This window comes from Microtus oregoni, unplaced genomic scaffold (assembly GCF_018167655.1).
Source record: "Microtus oregoni isolate MIOR12 unplaced genomic scaffold, Mior012 000188F_ref0000398, whole genome shotgun sequence".
Lineage (NCBI taxonomy): Eukaryota > Metazoa > Chordata > Mammalia > Rodentia > Cricetidae > Microtus > Microtus oregoni.
Window position 1 is genome coordinate 146522 of NW_024544847.1, and position 20094 is coordinate 166615.

The window sequence follows — 20094 nt, forward strand, 5'->3', positions numbered from 1 at the left end:
CAATGGGTTTTATTTTTCCTTTTGCCAAATGGAACTTTAGCACCACAGATCACAGAGGGAAAATTTCTAATGTGTGACACTGAGCACTCCAACATGGCTCCTAGGTCATTTAATTTAAGTTCTCTGTCCCAGATCCCCATTCAGAAGGAAGCTCACTCATGAAAAACCACCATATATTTGCAGTCAGAGTCACATTCAAAGATATCAGCTGAGCTTACCTTTGCTGATTAATCCAGAGTACTCAGGTACTCATTTAACAAGTTTCTTACCTGAACATGTCCTTTTCCTAAGAAGTCCACGCTTTTGTGCAGAGTCTGGAGGGATAGCAGTATCCAGGTTTCGTGTGTGGGGAGAGTTGGACAATAATATGGGATGGACTATGGGAAGAGACAGCGGTTGTGTACTTGTCAGAGAGGCAGCAATTAGAAGTCATTAGTGCATTAATGCCATCTATTTAGTCAAAGAGTTTCAGAAAAAGCATTTCCTTGCTAGCTGAATGCCATTATGTGGCATTTTGTGAGTTAGGCTTCTATAGGACACAGTTTTGATAGACAATGGGACTTGAGTATGGAAGTTCAGGATGGAGTGGTATAGTTTTCAGCAGAAGACCTTGGAACCTGGGAATGTTGAAGGGTTAAAAATGTGACACTGGATACTGTTGGAAGCCTTAGAGGAAATTTCTTTTTGCCTGGAGAGAGACATGCACTATCTAATTTATGACACCATATTATCAGAGGAGTCTTACCCAAGTCCCATGTGCTAGGGTCTTCTTGCGTGCTGCTAGAGGGTGTTAGATATGTACAGGTTGCGGGTGGCAGCTGAGCAAAGCTTGAGCACCATGAAATCTCAGGTAATGAAAATGAGACTCATAGTGTGGAAATATTTCTTCAATTTTACACATTAAATGATGCCAATGTGATTTCCAGGGGCAATGTATTTTGACTCTGGATTCTACAGTTTTGTGGTTTAATGTGGGGTGGAAAGAATTTTAGTTGTGGGCAGGACTTCCACAAAGAAGAAGCCAGATGAAGAAGATAAAAATTATATCTCAGGCTCCCATTCTTCTAGAGTCCATCCTTTTGCTTATCTGTATGCTCTATTGTTAAGACAAGTTAACATTCTTCTCTGGTTCTTATGCACTGGAGAGATTGGCTACTTTGAATCTTGAGAAGAGGAAGAGGCAAGTATGTGACCTGGATATGTGAGAATATAAAAAGGAAAGTCAGTAGAAGTCACTGACTTAAACTGTGACCATCTCCCTAGGGTCTCTCTCTAGAGAAGAGACCTTCTTTGAGTTATAGGATCTGCATGATGCTTCAGATCCTCAGTGTTCTCTCATACTTTGAGTTGAACTCTGTTGCCAGTTGGCTTAGACTGACTTCTGATCCTCACTAGATTCATTTTCTGTTTCTGTCAAGGTAATTTCAAGACTGCAGAGTCCAGAGTGATCATTTATAGCCTTTTACCCTTAGCAAACCACCATGGCTCCTCAGTCTTTCCATTTAAGTTGCTGTACCAGGTTCCCATTCAGGTGGAGACACACCTGTGAAGAACAACTATCTGTGTGCACTCAAAGTCACACCCACTTTTACCAGTTCAGTTTACCTTTGACTCTTAATAAAAATCTTAAGGTTTACACTTAAATAGTCCCTTGTCTGATGGTGGATTTAGACTACAAAATTCATAGTCTGAGTTCAGTAGTTGTGAAGAGTATTGGTGAATAGTGGAATCCAGGTTGGATGTGCTTGTGGAGTTGAGACATGATGAACAAAAGGGTATGGGAAGAGACAGTTGTGGTGTACTAGTCAGATAGCAATAGGAGCAAGCAGAGGACATGGTCCAACCTGAAGAAAGATGTACCTATGAAGGTTCAAGAAGCATACAGAACACCAAATAGGCTGGATCAAAAAAAAAAAAAACATCCCCTCGCCATATAATAATCAAAACACAAAATATACAGAATAAAGAAAGAATATTAAGAGCCGCAAAGGAAAAAGGCCAAGTTACTTATAAAGGTAAACCTATCAGACTTACACCTGACTTCTCTATGGAAACCATGAAAGCCAGAAGGTCCTGGATAGATGTACTCCAAAAACTAAGAGACCATGGATGCAAGCCCAGACTACTATACCCAGCCAAACTTTCGTTCACTATAAATGGAGAAAACAAAATTTTCCAGGATAAAAACAAATTTAAACAATACGTAGCCACAAATCCAGCCTTACAGAAAGTAATAGAAGGAAAATCACTAACCAAGGAGTCCAACAATGACCACAATAACCCTGACATCTAGAGACCCTTCACCAGCGCAAATCAAAGAAGGAAAACACACAATCCCTACTACTAAAAAAGTGACCGGAGTTAACAACCACTGGTCATTAATATCACTTAATATCAATGGGCTCAACTCACCTATAAAAAGGCACAGGCTAAGAGATTGGATAAGAAAACAGGATCCAGGACGCACAGAGGCGCAGCGGCGGCGGCGCCAGACGCACAGAGGCGCAGCGGCGGCGGCGCCAGACGCACAGAGGCGCAGCGGCGGCGGCGCCAGACGCACAGAGGCGCAGCGGCGGCGGCGCCAGACGCACAGAGGCGCAGCGGCGGCGGCGCCAGACGCACAGAGGCGCAGCGGCGGCGGCGCCAGACGCACAGAGGCGCAGCGGCGGCGGCGCCAGACGCACAGAGGCGCAGCGGCGGCGGCGCCAGACGCACAGAGGCGCAGCGGCGGCGGCGCCAGACGCACAGAGGCGCAGCGGCGGCGGCGCCAGACGCGGCACAGCGGCGGCGGCGCCAGACGCGGCGCAGCGGCGGCGGCAGCACGGCGGCGGCGCCAGACGCGGCTGAGCGGTGGCCAGACCCAAGCAGCTGGGACAGGCTGCAATAAGGAGAGCAGATCGCCCTACTACAATTGAATCAAAGAGGTAGGCCTTTGGTTGGCCAGGTCACTGGCACAAGGGGAGCCTGGTCCTGTCCTGAAGATCCTTCGGAGGGGTGAGAGGGTTCTTGGCCTGCAGCAGGAACCACAAAAGAGAGTGAGGGCATTTTGTAAGCGGAGCCCTTGGCCAGCAGGGAAACCTGATCCGGTTTCTAAAGGATCCATTGGATAGGATCAATAGGAGGAGATGGGCAGGCGCCAAGGCAAGAACTCACCCAATAATCCGAAAAACAACATGAAAACATCAGAACCCAATGATCTTACAACAGAAGTATTTGAACAACCTAACACAGAAGAAGTGGAAAAAATCGACTTTATGAAGATAATAGAGTCCCTTAAACAACATGTAAAAAATGCCCTTATAGAAATGGATGAGAAGTACAACAAAAAGTTTGAAGAAATGAGTAAATACGTACATGATACCCTGGGAAACCAAGAAAAAACCATCAAACAGGTAATGGAAACAGTTCAAGAATTGAAAACTGAAATGAAGGCAAAGAAGAAAATACAAACTGAGGACCAGCTGGATATGGAAAATCTAGGCCAACGAGCTGAGTCTACAGAAACAAGCATAATCAATAGAATCCAAGAGCTAGAAGAAAGACTCTCAGATGCTGAGGACACCATAGAGAAAATAAACGAACAGATCAAAGAAAACAGCAAAGCCAACAAATTCTCAACACAAAACATTCAGGAACTATGGGACACAATAAAAAAACCAAACCTAAGAATAATAGGAATAGAAGAAGGAGAAGAGTCACAGCTCAAAGGCTCAGAAAATATTTTCAACAAAATTATGGAAGAAAACTTTCCCAACTTAAAGAAAGATATTCATTTAAATATTCAAGAAGCATACAGAACACCAAACAGACTGGATCAAAGAAAAACATCTCCTCGCCATATAATAATCAAAACACAAAATATACAGGTTAAAGAAAGAATATTAAGAGCTGCAAAAGAAAAAGGGCAAGTAACTTATAAAGGTAAACCGATCAGACTTACACCTGACTTCTCGATGGAAACTATGAAAGCCAGAAGGTCCTGGATAGAGGTTCTGCAGAAGCTAAGAGACCATGGATGCAAACCCAAACTACTATACCCAGCCAAGCTATCGTTCACTATCAACGGAGAAAACAAGACATTCCAGGATAAGAACAAATTTAAACAATACGTAGCCACAAATCCAGCCCTACAGAAAGTAATAGAAGGAAAATCGCAACCCAAGGAATCCACCACTGCCAACACTGCCTACAATAACCCAGGCATCTAATGGCCCTTCACGAGCACATCTCAAAGAAAGGAGACACACAAACTCTACTACCAAAAGCAATAAGAATAACCGGAGTAAACAACCACTGGTCATTAATATCACTTAATATTAATGGGCTCAATTCACCTATAAAAAGGCACAGGCTAAAAGATTGGATACGAAAACAGGATCCAACATTCTGTGTTTGCAAGAAACACATCTCAACCACAAAGACAGGCACCTACTCAGAGTAAAGGGTTGGGAAAAGGTGTTTCAAGCAAATGGTCCTAAGAAAAAAGCAGGTGTGGCCATACTAATTTCTAACAAAACTGACTTCAAACTAAAATCAATCAGAAGAGACCGAGACGGTCACTTTATACTCATAACAGGAACAATTCATCAGGAGGACGTCTCAATCCTGAATATATACGCCCCCAATATAAAAGCACCTACTTATGTAAAAGAAATATTACTAGAACTCAAGGCAGACATCAAACCACACACACTAGTAGTAGGAGACTTCAACACACCTCTCTCTCCAAGGGACAGGTCAATCAGACAGAAACCTAATAGAGAATTAAGAGAATTATTGGAGGTAATGAAGCAAATGGACTTAACAGACATCTATAGAACATTCCACCCAAATAGGAAAGAATATACCTTCTTCTCTGCAGCTCATGGAACCTTCTCAAAAATTGACCACATACTCGGAAACAAAGGAAACCTCCACAGATACAAAAAAATCTCAGTGTCCACCTGTGTCTTATCAGATCATCACGGATTAAAGTTAGAAGGCAACAACCACGCTGCCCCCAAAAAACCGACAAACTCATGGAAACTGAACAGTCAACTACTGAACCACGCCTGGGTCAAGGAAGAAATCAAGAAAGAAATTAAAGTCTTCCTTGAATTTAATGAAAATAAAGGGACAACATACTCAAACCTATGGGACACAATGAAAGCAGTGCTAAGAGGAAAGTTCATAGCACTAAGTGCCCACTTAAAGAAAACGGAGAATGCATACATTGGGGACTTAAAAACACACCTGAAAGCTCTAGAAAAAAAAGAAGCAGACGCGCCCAGGAGAAGTAGAAGACTGGAAATAATAAAACTGAGGGCTGAAATCAACAAAATAGAAACACAGAAAACAGTCCAAAGAATCAATGAAACAAAAAGCTGGTTCTTGGAGAAAATCAACAAGATCGACAAACCCCTATCCAAACTAATTAAACGACAGAGAGAGAACACGCAAATAAATAAGATCAGAAATGAAAAGGGGGACATAACCACAGACACAGAGGAAATTCAGAGAATCATTAGATCTTACTACAAAAGCCTGTATGCCACAAAACTGGAAAATACAAAAGAAATGGACATTTTTTTAAATAAGTATCATATACCAAAGCTAAACCAAGACCAGGTGAATGATCTAAATAGACCGGTTTCTCGCGAAGAATTAGAAATGGTTATCAAAAATCTCCCTTCGAAAAAAAGCCCAGGACCAGATGGTTTCAATGCAGAATTCTACCAGAACTTCCAAGAAGAATTAATACCTATACTCCTTAAGGTATTTCACAATATAGAATCAGAAGAGTCATTGCCAAATTCCTTTTATGAAGCTACAGTTACCCTGATACCAAAACCACAAAAAGACCCAACCAAGAAAGAGAATTACAGACCGATCTCACTCATGAACATCGACGCAAAAATCTTCAATAAAATAATGGCAAACCGAATCCAAGAACACATAAGAAAAATTATCCATTATGATCAAGTAGGCTTCATCCCAGAGATGCAGGGCTGGTTCAACATACGCAAATCTATCAATGTAATCCACCATATAAATAAACTGAAAGAAAAAAACCATATGATCATTTCACTAGATGCGGAAAAAGCATTCGACAAAATTCAACACCCCTTTATGATAAAGGTCTTGGAGAGAATAGGGATACAAGGGTCCTACCTAAATATAATAAAAGCTATTTACAGCAAGCCAACAGCTAACATTAAATTGAACGGAGAAAAACTCAAAGCCATCCCACTAAAATCAGGAACACGACAAGGATGTCCACTCTCGCCATACCTCTTCAATATAGTGCTTGAAATTCTAGCAATAGCAATAAGACAACATAAGGAGATCAAGGGGATTCGTATTGGAAAGGAAGAAGTTAAGCTTTCGTTATTTGCAGATGATATGATAGTGTACATAAGCGACCCCAAAAATTCTACCAAAGAACTCCTACAGCTGATAAACAGCTTTAGTAACGTGGCAGGATACAAGATCAACTCCAAAAAATCAGTTGCCTTCCTATACACCAAGGATAAGGAAGCAGAGAGGGAAATCAGAGAAGCATCACCTTTCACGATAGCCACAAATAGCATAAAATACCTTGGGGTAACCCTGACCAAGGAAGTGAAAGATCTACTTGACAAGAACTATAAGTCTTTGAAGAAAGAAATTGAAGAAGACACCAGAAAATGGAAAGACCTCCCTTGCTCTTGGATTGGGAGGACCAACATAGTAAAAATGGCAATTCTACCAAAAGCAATCTATAGATTCAATGCAATCCCCATCAAAATCCCATCAAAATTCTTCACAGATCTGGAGAAGACAATAATCAACTTTATATGGAAAAACAAAAAACCCAGGATAGCCAAAACAATCTTATACAATAAAGGATTGTCTGGAGGCATTACCATCCCTGACTTCAAACTCTATTACAGAGCTACAGTATTGAAAACAGCTTGGTATTGGCATAAAAACAGAGAAGTCGACCAATGGAATCGAATAGAAGACCCTGACATTAACCCACAAACCTATGAACACCTGATCTTCGATAAAGGAGCTAAAAGTATACAATGGAAAAAAGAGAGCATCTTCAACAAATGGTGCTGGCAAAACTGGATGTCAATCTGTAGAAGAATGAAAATAGATCCATATCTATCACCATGCACAAAACTCAAATCCAAATGGATTAAAGACCTCAATATCAGTCCGAACACACTGAACCTGATAGAAGAGAAAGTGGGAAGTACTCTACAGCACATGGGCACAGGAGACCACTTCCTATGTATAACCCCAGCAGCACAGACACTAAGGGCATCATTGAATAAATGGGACTTCCTGAGGCTGAGAAGCTTCTGTAAAGCAAAGGACACTGTCACTAAGACAAAAAGACAACCCACTGACTGGGAGAAGATCTTCACCAACCCTGCAACTGACAAAGGTTTGATCTCCAAAATATATAAAGAACTCAAGAAACTAGACCGTAAAAGGCTAATCAACCCAATTATAAAATGGGGCACTGATCTGAACAGAGAATTCTCAACAGAAGAACTTCAAATGGCCAAAAGACACTTAAGGTCATGCTCAACTTCCTTAGCGATCAGGGAAATGCAAATCAAGACAACTTTAAGATACCACCTTACACCTGTCAGAATGGCTAAAATCAAAAACACCAATGATAGCCTTTGCTGGAGGGGTTGTGGAGAAAGGGGTACACTCACCCATTGCTGGTGGGAATGCAAACTTGTGCAACCACTCTGGAAAGCAGTGTTTCGGTTTCTCAGGAAATTCGGGATCAACCTACCCCTGGATCCAGCAATACCACTCTTGGGAATATACCCAAGAGAGGCCCTATCATACAACAAAAGTATATGCTCAACTATGTTCATGGCAGCATTGTTTGTAATAGCCAGAACCTGGAAACAACCTAGATGCCCTTCAACGGAAGAATGGATGAAGAAAGTATGGAATATATACATATTAGAGTATTACTCAGCAGTAAAAAACAAGGACTTCTTGAATTTTGCATACAAATGGATGGAAATAGAAAACACTATCCTGAGTGAGGTAAGCCAGACCCAAAAAGAGGAACATGGGATGTACTCACTCATATTTGGTTTCTAGCCATAAATAAAGGACATTGAGCCTATAATTCATGTTCCTAGAGAAGCTAAATAAGGTGAATCCAAAGACAAACACATAGGCATCCTCAGGAATATTAACCTTCATCAGGCGATGAAAGGAGACAGAGACAGAGACCCACACGGGAGCACCGGACAGAAATCTCAAGGTCCAAATCAGGAGCAGAAGGAGACGGAGCACGAGCAAGGAACTCAGGACCACGAGGGGTGCACCCACACACTAAGACAATGGGGATGTTCTATTGGGATCTCACCAAGGCCAGCTGGCCTAGGTCTGAAAAAGCATGGGATAAATCCAGACTAGCTGAACATAGCGGACAATGAGGAATACTGAGAACTCAAGAACAATTGCAGTGGGTTTTTGATCCTACTGCACGTACTGGCTTTGTGGGAGCCTAGGCAGTTTGAATGCTCACCTTAGGAGACCTGGATAGAGGTGGGCAGTCCTTGGGCTTCCCACAGGTCAGGGAACCCTGATTGCTCTTCGAGCAGATGAGGGGGGGGGGGACTTGATCGGGGGAGGGGGAGGGAAATGGGAAGCGGTTGTGGGGACGAGGCAGAAATTCTTAATAAATAAATAAATTAAAATAAAAAAAAAATAGTAACAAATCAAAAAAAAAAAAAAAAAAAAAAAAAGAAAACAGGATCCAACATTCTGCTGTCTACAAGAAACACCCCTCAACCACAAAGACAGGCACCTACTCAGAGTAAAGGGATGGGAAAAGGCTTATCAAGCAAATGGACCTAAGAAACAAGCAGGTGTGGCCATACTAATTTCTAACAAAGTTGACTTCAAACTTAAATCAATCAGAAGAGATGGCGAGGGACATTTTATACTCATAACAGGAACAATTCATCAGGAAGAAGTCTCAATCCTGAATATCTATGCCCCTAATATAAAAGCACCCACGTATGTAAAAGAAACAGTACTAAAACTCAAGGCAACCATCAAACCGCACACACTAATAGTAGGAGACTTCAACACTCCTCTCTCACCAATGGACAGGTCAATCAGACAGAAACCTAACAGAGAAATTAGAGAATTAATGGAGGTAATGAAGCAAATGGACTTAACAGACATCTATATATTATTCCACCCAAAGAGGAAAGAATATACCTTCTTCTCTGCAGCTCATGGAACCTTCTCGAAAATTGACCACATACTCGGTAACAAAGCTAACTTACACAGTTACAAAAAAAAAATTAGTAACCACGTGTGTCTTATCAGATCACCATGGATTAAAGTTAGAATTCAACAACAATGCTACCCCCAGAAAGCCTACAAACTCATGGAAACTGAACAGTCAACTACTGAACCATACCTGGATTAAGGAAGAAATAAAGAAAGAAATTAAAGTCTTCCTTGAATTCAATGAAAATAAAGAAACAACATACTCAAACTTATGGGACATTATGAAAGCAGTCCTGAGAGGAAAGTTCATAGCACTAAGTGCCCACCTAAAGAAAACAGAGAAAGCACATATTGGAGACTTAACAGCCCACCTGAAAGCTCTAGAAAAAAAAGAAGCAGACTCACCTAGGAGGAGAAGAAGACTGGAAATAATCAAACTGAGGGCTGAAATCAACAAAATAGAAACACAGAAAACAATCCAAAGAATCAATGAAACAAAAAGCTGGTTCCTGGAGAAAATCAACAAGATTGACAAACCCCTATCCAACCTAATCAAACGGCAGAGAGAGAACACGCAAATTAATAAGATCAGAAATGAAAAGGGGGACATAACCACAGACACAGAGGAAATTCAGAGAGTCATTAGATCTTACTACAAAAACCTGTATGCCACAAAACTGGAAAATGTAAAAGAAATGGACACTTTTTTAGATAAATACCATTTACCAAAATTAAACCAGGACCAGGTGAACAATCTAAACAGACCTGTCAGTCGCGAAGAATTAGAAGCTGTTATCAAAAACTTCCCTACCAAAAAAGCCCAGGACCAGATGGTTTCAATGCAGAATTCTACCAGAACTTCCAAGAAGACCTAATACCTATATTCTTTAATGTATTCCACAATATAGAAACAGAAGGGTCATTACCAAATTCCTTTTATGTAGCCACAGTTACTCTGATACCAAAACCACTCAAAGACTCAACCAGGAAAGAGAATTACAGGCCAATCTCAGTCATGAATATCAACGCAAAAATCCTCAACAAAATACTGGCAAACCGAATCCAAGAACACATCCAAAAAATTATCCATTATGATCAAGTAGGCTTCATCCCAGGGATGCAGGGCTGGTTCAACATACGAAAATCTATCAATGTAATCCAGCATATAAATAAACTGAAAGAAAAAAACCATATGATCATTTCATTAGATGCTGAAAAAGCATTTGACAAAATTCAACATCCATTTATGTTAAAAGTATTGGAGAGATTAGGGATACAAGGGTCATACCTAAATATAATAAAAGCTATATACAGCAAGCCGACAGCTAACATCAAATTAAACGGAGAGAAACTCAAAGCCATCACACTTAACTCAGGAACACGACAAGGCTGTCCACTCTTGCCATACCTCTTCAATATAGTGCTTGAAGTTCTAGCAATAGCAATAAGATAACGTAATAGGATCAAGGGGATTCGAATTGGAAAGGAAGAAGTGAAACTTTCGTTATTTGCATATGATATGATAGTGTACATAAGCGACCCCCAAAACTCCACCAAAGAACTTTTACAGATGATAAACAGCTTTAGTAATGTGGCAGGATACAAGATCAACTCCAAAAAAATCAGTCACCCTCTTATTCACAAAGGATATGGAAGCAGAGAGGGAAATCAGAGAAGCTTCACCATTCACGATAGCCACAAACAGCATAAAATATCTTGGGGTAAATCTAACCAAGGAAGTGAAAGATCTACTTGACAAGAACTTTAAGGCATTGAAGAAAGAAATTGAAGAGGATACCAAAAAATGGATGGACCTCCCTTGCTCTTGGATTGGGAGGATCAACATAGTAAAAATGGCAATTCTACCAAAGGCAATTTATAGATTCAATGCAATCCCCATCAAGATCCCATCAAAATTCTTCACAGATCTTGAGAGGACAATAATCAACTTTATATGGAAAAACAAAAAACCCAGGATAGCCAAAACAATCCTATACAATAAAGGATCTTCTGGAGGCATTACCATCCCTGACTTCAAACTCTATTATAGAGCTACAGTAATGAAAACAGCGTGGTACTGGCATAAAAACAGAGAAGTCAACCAATGGAATCGTATAGAAGACCCGGATTTTATCCCACAAACCTATGAACACCTCTTTTTCGATAAAGGAGCTAAAAGTATACAATGGAAGAAAGAAAGCATCTTCAACAAATGGTGCTGGCACAACTGGATGTCAACCTGTAGACGAATGAAAATAGACCCATATCTATCACCGTGCACAAAACTCAAGTCCAAATGGAATAAAGACCTCAATATCAGCCCGAACACACTGAACCTGATAGAAGAGAAAGTGGGAAATACCCTACAACAGATGGGCACAGGAGATCGCTTCCTATGTTCAACCCCAGAAGCAGAGACATTAAGGGCAACATTGAATAAATGGGACCTACTAAAACTGAGAAGCTTCTGTAAAGCATAGAACACTGTCACTAAGACACAAAGGCAACCTACTGACTGGGAGAAGATCTTCATCCACCCCGCAACAGACAAAGGTCTGATCTCCAAAATATGTAGAGAACTCAAGAAACTAGACTTTAAAAGGCTAATTAACCCAATTAAAAAATGGGGCACTGAACTGAACAGAGAATTCTCAACAGAAGAAGTTCTAATGGCCAAAAGACACTTAAGGTCATGCTCAACTTCCTTAGCAATCAGGGAAATGCATATCACAACAACTTTGAGATATCATCTTACACCTGTCAGAATGGCTAAAGTCAAAAACACCAAGGATAACCTTTGCTGGAGAGGCTGTGGAGGAAGGGGTACCCTCATCCATTGCTGGTGGGAATGCAATCTTGTGCAACCACTCTGGAAGTCAGTGTTTCGGTTCCTCAGGAAATTCGGGATCAACCTACCCCTGGACCCAGCAATACCACTCCTGGGAATATACCCAAGAGATGCTCCATCATATGACAAAAGCATTTGTTCAACTATGTTCATAGCAGTATTATTTGTAATAGCCAGAACCTGGAAACAACCTAGATGCCCTTCAATAGAAGAATGGATGAAGAAAGTATGGAATATATACACACTAGAGTACTACGCTGCGATAAAAAACAATGACTTCCCCCTCCCTCTCAAGGGGGAAATGAGTGGGGGGAGGGGGGAAGGGTGGGAGGAGGGGGTGTAGGGGGGGAGGAGGGGGAGGGAAATGGGAGGCTGGGAGGAGGTGGAAACTTGTTTTTTTTTTCTCCTTTTCTCAATAAAAAAAAAACAATGACTTCGCGAATTTTGCATGCAAATGGATGGAAATAGAAAATTCTATCCTGAGTGAGGTGTCCCAGACCCAAAAAGATGAACATGGGATGTACTCGCTCATAATTGGTTTCTAGCCATAAATAAGGGTCACGGAGTCTACAATAGGTGAACCTAAAGAAGCTAAGTAAGAAGGTGAACCCAAGGAAAAACATATAGTTATCCTCTTGGCTAAGGGAAGTAGACCAAATTCCCGGGAGAAAATTGGGATCTTGGGGGTGGGGTGGGATGGGGGTAAGGGGAGATGGGGAGAGAAAAGGTAAAAGGGAAGGAGGGGAGACTTGGGAAACAGGAGAATTGGGATAAAGGAAGGGTGGATAGGGGAGCACGGAACCACAATTCTTAGTTAAGGGAGCCACTTTAAGGTGGGCAAGAGACGTGACCCTAGAGGGGCTCCCAAGTGCCCAAGATGAGGTTCCCAGTTAGTTCCTTGGGCAGCTGAGGATAGGGAACCTGAAATGACCCTATCCTAGAGCAATACTGACGAATATCTTGCATATCATCATGGAACCTTCATCTGGTGATGGATGGAGAAAGAGACAGAGACCCACACTGGAGCACTAGACTGAGCTCCCAAGGTCCCAATGAGGACCAGAAGGAGGGAGAACATGAGCAAAGAAGTCGGGACCATGAGGGGTGCACCCACCCACTGAGACAGTGGAGCTGATCTACTGGGAGCTCACCAAGGCCAGCTGGACTGTGACCGAAAAAGCATGGGATAAAACCAGACTCTCTGAACATGGCGAACAATGAGGGCTGATGAGACGCCAAGGACAATGGCACGGGGTTTTGATCCTACTTAATGTGCTGGCTTTGTGGGAGCCTAGCCAGTCTGGATGTTCACCTTCCTAGATATGGACGGAGAGGGGAGGACCTAGGACTTATCACAGGGCAGGGAACCCAGACTGCTCTGTGGACTGGAGAGGGAGTGGGAGAGGAGTGGGGGTTGGGGGAGAAGGGTGGGAGGAGGGGGAGATGGGTGGGAGGAGGGGGAGGGAAATGGGAGGCTGGGAGGAGGTGGAACCTTGTTTTTTTGTTTATGTTTTTTTCTCCTTTTCTCAATAAAAAAAAATTTAAAAAAAATGACTTCTTTTTAAATGGTAGAGCCTAGAATGTAATCTTCCTCTGCCAAGCCTCAAAGTCTGGGATTGTATCTTTAGTGTTACCAAAGGTTTCTTTTTAGGAACTGACTTTGGAACCCTGTGCTCACTGCTTTTAGAGCCATTCTGAATGCCAGCCTTTCCCCACTACTGTGGCTTCAGAGGGATCCTTACAAGGGGGATGTGAGGACTACTGAGGGCCTGAGAATGCACTCCTGTACAAGGGGGTGTGGGGCTCTAACATTCACTTAGAAGTTTCTGCATGCCTTCCAGTCTTACCTGGGCCAGTGAACTCTTTTGACAGAAGGTTAGCCTTACCATGGAATCCCTGGCATGGCGGTTCAGTGGTGATGAAGTGGTCATCGTAGTGGTGTGTTGGTGTTCTTGGTGTATTTAGCATCAAGACCTTCTCTGCCTGGGCTTTGCTTCCCTGCAGCTTCAGTTCCATCTGTATCTTTGTGTGGTGGATGGGGTCCAAGACCTTTTGTCCCTTATGCTGAGCCGCCTCTGTGCCAGTTGCCTTCTGGGAATGAGGTTCTCCCATGGTGATAGAGCCCTCAGATAATGATTGACTATCTTGCTCCCACTGGTCCTGCTGCCCTTCTCCCTTCTGTTGTTCATCCAAGCAAGAGGCCAGTGGATCCTCGTCTCTTCCAGACATTTCTGCTCTGGGAAAGGGTATTTGATCAGATTGATGGAGGAGAGCTGAAAATAAAAAGAAAGAACAGAACAACCTCTACAGGGACAGATTGTCCTCTGATCAGAACAACTGAAGGACTCCAGTCTCTCCTGGGGTTGGAGTCTGTGTGTTCAGGTGCAGGGCTTGTGTTTTGTAGGTCAGAAGAGGGAACTCTGAAGAGGGAAGCTTATCAGTGGATGTTTTCTTTATAGTTTCAAGGCAGAATGATGCCAGTGGATGTTCTTGCTCCTGCCTTGGCTTTCCTGTCAGGCAGGTGTACTTATTATTATGTTGAATTGGGAGCCCTCAGCTTGTCTAATTCTTCTTCTTTTTGGTCATTAAGGTCATTTATCTGATCCTGAGGACTGATAAAAAGAAGAGGGTGTATTCTCTCATTTGTTGCTTCCTAAGGCAGGATAATGATACAGGTGGGGCTGGCTTCATCCCAGGATTTAAGGGAGTGTAGGTTGGGTTGATTTCATATAGAAGGAGAAGAGATTTAAGTTTATCTACTGTGGTGGATCATGTGATTTCTGTCATTCACTCCTTGAGAAACCCCTGAAAAGAGTTAATTAGACAGATGACTATGATGAGTAAAGTGATACCATAGAATAGGTGTTCCAGTAAGCTCCCTAGTCAGGGTAACCATTGTCATAATGTGGATTTAGTGTTGGCAGTGATTTGATCCAGAAGAAACTAGTGTGAAACTTTTAAAGGATAGGATAAAAATGACATATAAAGATTAAGAGGAATGGAGTGATCAAGGGGATGAGCCAGATTGGAAGGAACCAAACGCCCATCCTTAGGTAGATGCTTGTCACAATTTTTTTTTGTCTAGTCCTTAATTAAATCTTGGGCCCTCTCAAGCCGGCTAAGATTTGTTGGTGTGAAAGCAACATTGTTCATGGGAAAGGGTATAATTCTCACCATTAACAGTAGGCAAAAGATTACGCTCTCTTTAATTTTGGAGTACTGTAGTAACAAAGACTTGGTTCAAGCCAAGCCATGGAAAGTGATGGAGACAGGGAGTGGGAAGGTGGGCATCTGGAGAATGGAGGGTGGGAAAATGTAGGGATGGGAAACCAATAGAATGGAAGGATGCAAGACATGAAGCTTGACATATGGGAGGATTAGAGGACACTAATCAAAAGAGAAGGGTTGGGGATGGAGGAAAGGAGTGTTGGGATTACAGGGACAGGAGCTGAGAGGATAGGAAGACAGGTATGGAGGATGCAGGGATGGAGTGTGCAGGACACTCATTATTCTGTGTTCCTCATCCTCTTCATTTTCTAGTGTTATACTATATGGAGATCAATCCTCCTGCCATTACTGTGTCAGAGGATGAGGAGAGACAGCACAGAATGGCTCTCAAGAGCCCAGTCTGAGTAAAGGTTAGGCCCTGTGAAGGGATTTAGAATTCTGTTGTCCCCAGATACCATACAGTGGGAACAGTCCAGAGACAACTAAGTTGAAAGGACAAATTACCCAGAGAAAATCAAAGAATTACATATACAGGTATAGGGAAACAGACCAACCCAAGACTTTCCCAGAATTTATGATGAAAGAACTAAGGGAATTATAGATTTGTATCTTTGCCAGGAATAGACTTAGTAAGGTTAGTCTGACATTGGAGACAGTACCTACTCAGAGAGTCAAGGTTCCCATTTCTGGACACCTGACTCTTCACCTTGGGTCATGGTTATCAGTCCTAAGGCAGCTGTGTCTGATGGATTCTATGTTCTCTTTGTCAACATTGTCTGACTTAGTTCTTTGCTGACCTTAGCTTTTTTTTTTTTTTTCCCCACCGCAAATAGTATGAATGATGCTGTAATTCTTTGGTGGCCAGAGAGAGTCCATCTTTTCCTAGGCCTCTGTCTTAGTACCTGTTAACTTTTTGTTTCAGATTCAAATTCCTGGAAGAAATTTCCTAGCAAACAAACCTGACTTGGTGTCTCCCACCCAGAAATGAGCAGTTGTGACCATCTGCTTTGTTATGATAAGGACATGACTAGCTGCGTTTTTTCTCTTCTGTAATTTACTTATGCAGACAGTACAGGATTATTTCTTTATAAACCCTTCCATAGACAGTTCTATGTGATGTCTCTTGGCCTGGGCATGCAGAAATCAACAAGCTGCATGATCCCAGCTCATGAAAAAGGCAAGCATAGCTCCTTGCCATGTCTCTTGGCCTTGGCAGGTAGAAATCAACAATGAGCCATAGACCACAGGTACCATCTAGTGAATATGGTGAGTACAGATTAAGAAAATGGGGGAGAGAGAGAGAGAGAGAGAGAGAGAGAGAGAGAGAGAGGAGAAGAGAAGGATTCATATACCAAGGAGAGAGACTGATTTGAAGAGGTAAGGGCAGTGAGGAACAGACTGACATGGATGGCCTGCTTACCACTTGGGGCCATGGTGATGGTCTGGGGCTGGACTGCTGCTAAGGGCCATGTCACAGTTTATGGCCTTGACAAATCTCTTGGAGCCTGTGTTGATATCTTTGATTTCTGCCAAGAGACCTGCGATGCCAGAGTTTGGACCACAACCTGTGGCCATGTTGGTGTCCAAGGAATATGTACAGTGGCCTTGCTGATCTAAGAGGCCTGTGCTGGCCCCCAGGACCACGGTGATATCCAGACCCAGACTGCTGCCAGGGTCTATGTCTGGGTCAGTGGGCCTGCTGTGGCTAGACTCTGTGCCCATGGCTCCTGTCACCACTGAGGGCCATATAGAGGCTCATAGTCTGGACTAACACCTGAGGACATGTTGGTCTTTGAGGGTCAAGCTGCCACAGGGGCCATACAGATCTTGGTGGCTTGTGCTGCCACCTGGGGAAATGATGTCATCTGGATCCAAACTAGGGCTGAGGGCTATGCCTATGTCTGTGGCTCTATCACAGCCAAGAGGGCCATGTCACTAAGGCCATGCAGATCTGAGTAAACTACAATGCAAACTTGGGCCATTATGACATCCAGACTCAGGTCATTGACAAGAACCATGTCTGGATTCATGTTGCCACTGAAGGTCACAGGAATCACCAGGACCTGTGCCACCACCTGTGGCCATGTTGGTGTCTGAGGGTTGTGCCACTAAGGGGCCCATACAGACCTGAGTGACATGTGCTACTACCCAAGGCCATGGCATCATATGGGTCTGAGCTCTGGCTGGGGTCAGTTCTGGGTCCATACCCTTGCTGTGTCCAAAATCTGCCTTGATGTCTGAGGCTCTTGTTGTTATAGAAGACCATGTAGATGCCCAGGATATGTGCCACCACTTGGGGACATGTTGGTATTCAAGGGTCCATGCCAATCAGAATGATTTGCACTGCCAATTAGGGTCATAGTGACATCTGGCCCATGTCTGGTCCATAGTCCTGCCATAGCTGCATCTGTGTTGATGTCTGGACTTCCTGTTATCAACAAAGGCAGTAAAGATAGAACAGTACAGAGGTGGACCTGCCTCTCATCGGCTATAGAATTAGGGAAAATTGGTTTTATCCCTAATCAACTGAAACTTTCAGGAGAGTAGGCCTTGTACCATGCCTGGGCAGCATAGTAGAGCTGGCCCCACTGGCAGGGATGTAGGTGAGCCAGTGCTGAAGGCATGAGAATGAGAGTTAGCCTCACAGTCTGTCATGCAGAGGCCTGGGCAAAGGAGCAATATACCTCTCACCCCTCAACATCTACTGCAAACACACACACACAAATCAAAGGATAATTAGAGTTGTTGTCATTAAAGACCTAGTAAGGTAGATTCTGTTGTGGCTTTAATTCTTAAAGAGATAATTGCTTTATAGCAAGAGCCTCACCTGCCCTCAGAATCTTCCCAAGCACTGGTTCAGAGCCCAATGATCCAAGCACTGACACCCCTTCCAGCCACTATCTATCACCTACTGCCATGTCCCTTCTCCTACACTGATGGATATCAACTGCTCACGTGTAGGCTATGAAGGTCAGAAGAATAGAGATGCCCCCCTCCTGCTGGACCAAAGGTCACACTAGTGGTCAGAAGTTCAGACCCCAACTCTGATGGAGACTTCCTGCTAGACCAGAGGTCACACAAGTCACTCGAAATATAGATCACAAATATCAGAAAACCAAAGAGGAAACAGAAACCAACAACAACAACAAAAAACAGCTATCCAAAAAAGACAAACTCAGAAATTGGCATCTAGACCTATATTCATTTCAAATCCAGATGTCTAGAGGCCAGTAAACAGTAAACAACATGCAGGGCAATATGGCACTATCAGAGCTCAGTTATCCAACTACAGCAACCCCTGAATATTCCAACACAGCTGAAGCACAAGAAAATGACTTTAAATCAATCTTATGAAGATGATAGAGGTCTTTAAAGAAGAAACTAATCCCTTAAAGAAATGCAAAAAACCCCACAAACGATGGAAGGAAATGAATAAATACTTTAAAGAAAGCCAAGGAAAAACAAACAAGTGTTTTAGGGTTTCTATTGCTGTGAAGAGACAGCATGACCACAGAAACTCTTGTAAAGGAAAACATTTAATTGGGGTGGCACACTTAAGTTCAGAGGTTCATTTCATTATCTTCATGGTGGGACATGACAGTATCCATGAAGAAGTAGCTGAGAGACCTACATCTTGCAGACAACAGGAAGTAGCTTGAGATACTGGGCAGTAACTTGAGCATATACGAGACCCCAAAGATTGCCTCCACAGTGGCACACTTTTCCAACAATATTACACTTACTCCAACAAGGACATACTTCCTAATAATGCCACCACCACATGAAAAATGAATAAAACTATTCAAGACCTCAGTATGAAAATAGAAATAATAAATAAAACACAAGCTTAGGGAATCATGGAAATAGAAAATATAGGTAAGCAAACAGGAACTACAGACACAAGCATCACCAACAAAATTCAAGAGATGGAAGAGAAAATCTCAGATATTGAAGATAGGATAGAAGAAATTGATAGATCAGTCCAAAAATATGCTAAATCTAAAAAAAAAACTGTCACAAAACATCCAGGAAATTTAGGTCACTGTGAAAAGACCAAATCAAAGAATATTAGGAATAGAAAAACGAGAAGAATCTCAGGTTAAAGGACCAGAAAATCTTTTTAACAAACTAATAGAAGAAATTTTTCTTAGCCTTAAGGGGGATGTGCCTATAAAGGCACAAGAAACTTACAGAACACTGAATAGATTGAAACAGAAAAGAAAGTCCTCACCACATAACAATTAAAACACTAAAAAAACAGAACAAAGAAAGAATATTAAAATCTGCAAGGTTAAAGGCTAAATGACATATAAAGGCAAATGTATTAGCATTACATTCAACTCAGTGGACATTCTAAAAGCCACAAGGATCTGACCAGATGTCTGGCAGACACTATAAGATTACAGATGGCAGCATAGACTACTATACCCAGAAGAACTTTCAATCACCATAGATGAAGAAAATAAGATATTCCATGAAAAAGTCAAATTTAAACACTATCTATCCACAAATCCAGAAGGTAGCAGAAAGAAAACTATAACCCAAGGTTGTTAACTACATACAGAAAATAAATAATATCACACCAGCAAAACAAAAAAAGTGACACATACACAGGCACATGTACATTCACAGGTATGACCACGCACATGCACACAATCATCATCACATCACCAATAAAATAACAGAAATTACCACAGCTTATTACCTCAGATTAAGGATTAGAAAAAGATTTTCCAAGCAAATGAACCAAAGAAGCTAGCTGGTAAAGCAAT

At 42.2% G+C, this 20094-nt stretch overlaps 1 pseudogene; it reads right to left on the minus strand.

Moving 5' to 3' along the window:
* Nucleotides 1-20094, minus strand: part of LOC121445423 — a 140695-nt pseudogene that overhangs the window by 26264 nt on the left and 94337 nt on the right.